General features: G+C 42.4%; 1 long non-coding RNA gene across 1 annotated transcript; it reads left to right on the plus strand.

The window, feature by feature from the left end:
- The first annotated feature begins 3,506 nt into the window (after positions 1–3,506).
- LOC144771978 (uncharacterized) lies at positions 3,507–4,928 on the plus strand. Its single transcript, XR_013599573.1, has 5 exons — positions 3,507–3,643; positions 3,753–3,885; positions 4,004–4,069; positions 4,159–4,226; positions 4,486–4,928. It is a non-coding gene; the product is annotated as an uncharacterized LOC144771978 (long non-coding RNA).
- Positions 4,929–5,389: the final 461 nt, after the last annotated feature.

The following is a 5,389-nucleotide window of genomic DNA, read 5'->3' on the forward strand; positions in this document are numbered from 1 at the left end:
ACGTAGCGCCACAGCTATAAAATTGCCACATCAGTGTTGTGTAATGGATGTATTATTATCGCTGCTGGGCTGTGGCATATAACCCAGTCCTTAGCATGACCCCGGGACCCATGTACATGTCACTTAAGGCAATGAAATGTGCCCAAAATTATTGCACGGTGTTATGATTGTGTCCAGCGCTCCAACCCATCAAGTGGCCCCTTCTCGGAGGAAGAAGTGAGTAAGGTCATGTTAGAAATCAAATCAGGCTCCCCGCTGGATCCCTGCCGTATCACATTTTATCTCAACTAACCCCGATAATTTATCCGGCAGTGACACGTGTATTCAACCTCTCGCTGAACATTGCTGGATTACCAACAATTTGGAAAAACGTAGTAGTCGACCCACTGATAAAAAAAGCTGGCAAAGACATTAACAACCCGGCCAACTATCGGCCCATATGTAGATAATGGGTTTGCTTAAATTGAGCCGCACATCATAATGTTATGCCAATTATGAAGAAAGCATCTATTAGTAACAAAAGGCAACTGTGGCCGGGGTGCTCTGAAGGTATATGACACCTACCCACCAAAGTGTTATTCAGTCCTAGGATTCAGCCGAACCCAGGTCATACATATATATACAAAACACCTGAGCACACCAGTATCATTATTTCCAAAAAATCGAATGTATAGGTATTTCTACAAACAATCCAATGACGTCTCAGCACCCTATATATTCTAGGTCCATAGTGTCTTAGAACAGAAAATCAAGTAGTCCAAACAGATCTTCCTGAGTCGAGGTCTGTGTTTAATTTCCACAATTCACAAGCGGTAAACAGCAGCCGACGCGCGTTTCGCCCGCAGGGCTTTCTCAAGGCTTGTTGCTAATCACTCCAAAGGTCTATGATTATAGATATTCTCTAAGGTTGCACTTCTCTGTGATGGATAGATGATAGCCCGGATGTTTGACAGCACATTTGCAGGTCAATATTGAAAGTTTACGCTCCTAATGTCCTTCATCATCGTAATAGTTGTGGCCCCAATATATAAAATCTTTTCCTTTTCAACATTTATCATCCAGTCTTAGGATCCAAGCCCCATCATTGGTCGAATATTATTATCCATTCGGATCTTGATAAATCCCAAACGTATGCTTTTATCCTCCTGAATACGTTCACGTGAGACCTGCTCAGACTCCTTTTTCGCGCTTGTGAAATGTGGAAATTAAACACAGACCTCAACTCAGGAATATCTGTTTGGACTACTTGATTTTCTGTTCTAAGACAGTATGGACCTAGAGGGTGCTGACACGTCATTGGATTGTTTGGAGAAATACCTATACATTCGATTTTTGGGAAATAATGACCGAAAGTATAATTAGGGTTGGCAAGGCTTGAGGCACGCCACGATTATTGGGAGGTCAGGCACAGGGGCTTACCGATATATTTTAAATCCAGCGATGTCTCGCGGCGAGAGGGGGCTCTTTTGGAACCTATTGCTAATTATGTGGACTGTTTCCTTAAACAATTTATGAACCAAGTGGTTTCATATCTACAAGACACAACCGACTTCATAAACAAGTTGGAAACGATAACTTTTTGTGAAGGGACAGATCTGTTGGTCACTCTTGACGTGGCGTCGTTATATACACAGATCCCTCAGGAGGAGGCAGTGGCAGTGCTCTCCTTCTTTTTAGACTCACGCCCCAGACCAATGCGAGTCCCCACTAAATTCTTGGTAGACTTAGCGGCATTTGCACTAAAGAAAAACTATTTCTGTTTCAATAAAGAATTCTATTACCAGGTAAAGGGGGTGGCAATGGGGTGTCCTTTTGCCCCTGAGTTGGCAGTACTGTTTATGTCGATGTACGAAGACACGTACATACATAACAACAACCCCTTTGGACAGTACATTGGAAAATGGTATCGTTTCATAGACGATGTTTTCATGGTATGGACTGGAGGTACCAACAATTTGATTCTGTTTCACCAATGGTTAAATGCCAGAACTCCTGATATACAATTCAGTCTTTCCCACTCTGAAAATAGAATCTCGTTTCTAGATGTGGAGGTATTTTCAAAAAGTGGCAAGTTGGCAACGACTCAGTTTGTTAAACCGACAGATCGCAATAAGGCGCTACTGTTCCAAAGTAACCATCCGAGAAGTTTAAGAGAAAACTTGCCGTATGGGCAGTTTCTGCGCGTACACAGAAACTGCACATACGAGGGCGATTTTTATCACCATGCTGAAAACCTTGTCTCCAAACTTTGTGATAGAGGGTACCCTAAAAAACTGGTTAAGGATTGTATGAAAAGAGCTAGGTGGACCCCCCGTGAAACTCTGTTGGAGCGAAAAAAGAAACCAGAACAAAAACACCAGGTGTGCGTCACCACGTTTTGCCCCAATGCCAATCAGTTGAAACGTATTATTAGGAGCAACTGGCATTTGGTGAAAAATCTGGATGACAGTCTAAGAGATCCACCATTATTTGCTTTTAAAAAAGAGAACAGTGTCGCAAACTATGTGGTGAGAGCCTCAATGCCTACACAAACTCAACCATCCCTTCGCCAAATGATGGGATTGGCCCCAATTCTCGGTCACCATAAATGTGGCACATGCCTCTGCTGTGAAACCACTATACAGGGTGAAGTCTTCCAACATAAGGGTATCTCATGGAAACATGAGTTATTCAGTAACTGCAAATCCAAATTTGTAGTTTATGGCATTAAATGCCCGTGTGACCGCCTGTACATTGGCAAAACTGAGCAAGAAGTACGCCAACGGATATCGCAACATAAGTCCAGGTTGAAAAGAAACGTTGAGAATGCTCCGTTGGTAAACCACTGGACTAGGATGCAACATAGGCTAAATGAATTCAAATGGACAGTTATCTCCAGGATAGAAAAGGACCCACGTGGAGGCGATTTGAGCCTCAAGCTATCCAAGAGGGAGGCATTGTTGATTGTCAAATTTGACACTGTGGTGTCGGGCTTGAATGAACTATCGGAAATATTCAAATTATGATTGATGTTAATGCCTTCTTGGCATTCTAACACTTCGTAGGAACATGGTGACACCATGCTAGTGAATTACACCACTATTCCTCTAGGTATTTATTATTCAACATCTATTATTCTTTATTTTCCCTTTTTTATTAAGCCAGCTCTGGCCCCAGTTTTCTTTTATACATGATTGAGAAACTGAGTGCCTTTTTGTAAATACCATGCACTAGTTTTCATTTAACTCGATGACTCGAGTCTAGCCCACGACCACTCCCCCCATCCCAACCCTTAGAAGCCTTTAGAACCGCCTATCTGGGCGAGGCGACGTGGTACCGTCCCCGTTATAGAGGACTACTACATCCGGCTAAGTAACACGCCTGCGCGAGAGATCAGTGTGCAGTTAGACGCCAACAGACCCCCTCTCGCTGCGAGACATCGCTGGATTTAAAAAATATCGGTAAGCCCCTGTGCCTGACCTCCCAATAATCGTGGCGTGCCTCAAGCCTTGCCAACCCTAATTATACTTTCGGTACTTCTGTTGTAGCGTTTTCTTTTCTTTTACTTCTAGCACTTGAAACCAACTTGGTATGTGCTGACGCTGCCCACCCGTGTACGTCGCAGAGATGCATCCCGACTAAATAAGCTACAGCCGTTTGAAAGGTGCTACCACCTTACTGACTCTGATTTCAACCTTTTTTTAAAAACCTTTTTCTAAACCCGAGCATTTGAGTTAAATACCTTTACATTATGCATTTTATTCCACCTCTAGGAATATTAATCAGCAACTGTGGAACCCTGATTGACCGGGCCCACTTCGTGTACGACGACGGTGATAGCTCCTGTCCCACGCGCCAGTGCTTATTTTCGCTGCTTTTTTGGCGGTTGGAACCGAGTGAAACAAGGTATTTTCCATCCCTTGGTAGCGTATATTAACAAAGGCTCTAAGTGCATACGTGTGGTTCTCCTAACTTGTAACGTTCGGTCTCCCTTTGAGTTATGATCCGTTTTTACTTCACACAGGTCCTTGTACTTCCCTGCACACTTCCTAAATACCTGCCGACCGGCGCTTATCCCTGTTAAACAGTGGTAAGAATTCAACACCTCTCTTATTGATTGTCTTTTTTAAAATCGTTTGAACCTTGCCACCCTGCCACTTCTTACCATTCGTTTTTTAGGCTGTGCCCTGTTTGAGAAGCCCACTTTGTTCTCACCCACATAGGACCAATTCACAGTCCGCTGGGTGGTAAGTATCTTTGGAATATTTAGTGTAAAAGAGGCACCCCCTGCTTATTGAGGAAATAAATAATGGAAAATAAAAGCTAGCTTAGTTGGTCACACCCCACTTGATTCCTAAGAAGTTTTTCAATCATGATGATGATGTACTATTCTCCCACTGGTACATTGCTTAGACTCCTGATGTGTGTTTTTAGTTTTGATGTAAACATCAACCCTCTGTTGTTTTAAAACATCTCTTCATGTTTTTTCTCTCTCCACTAATGCAGTGTTTAGAGGCCCTGATGAGAATCCCTGATGACTAGAAGGCCATTCGAAACGCGTAGGCCAACCTTCTACTGGTCTGCTGAGGAGTCTTTACCATTCTCAGACTCTGCAGAATTTTTTTGTACATTACCTACTATATTTTGTATTTGAATGGTGTGAAATCCAAAATTCTAATGGAATGTACTATTTTCAAACAACTACATCTAACTATTGTATAAATTTGCGCAGATTAGTATTTCCTTTTTGTAAATAGCAGCATATGGTATGTTTGATTCAGGTATGAATGTGGCGAATGTCGTTTGACTGTGACATGATTGAGTTTAATGTGATGTGTCCGTAACTGTTTCTTTTCTTTCAATGCTTCTCTCCTTTATGAAAAAATAAAAAAAACTTTTGTAATGAACTGTTGAATCTCTGAAAAATTCAAATTGCGAATAAATAGCAATACCCTTTCTTGAATTAATTTTCTGGATGTGGAAGACGAGTTATAATTACGAAGAAATGTTATCAGCATTGGCACCCCTTTTTGTTATTTGATATATAGGCTCAGCCTTGCTGATTAGAGCCAACCCTATGTTTGTTTACTCTGTATGCGTTGGGCATCCAGTAGATAGCACTCGGCCACCCAGGCATTGTTTTCTTGTGTTGTCCGTTTCTGGGCGACAGCCTACCCCGATGGTCGAATTGTACAGGTGTTCAGTGCACGTGGAAGGGGTGTGGGGTGCTATATGTTCAGTGTAGGCCTGTGGGGGTGATACGGTTTTACCCTAAGCAACTGCATTTTGTAGTTGACCAGCTTTCAAGGCCAGTTACACTATGTAGGAAAATATCAATGGAGGGGAGTTAGCTGGGTAGACATGACATTTAGTGCATAGTCTTATATTCACTTTAAATCCGGCATGCTTT

The sequence above is a fragment of the Lissotriton helveticus genome, chromosome 8 (assembly GCF_964261635.1).
Source record: "Lissotriton helveticus chromosome 8, aLisHel1.1, whole genome shotgun sequence".
Lineage (NCBI taxonomy): Eukaryota > Metazoa > Chordata > Amphibia > Caudata > Salamandridae > Lissotriton > Lissotriton helveticus.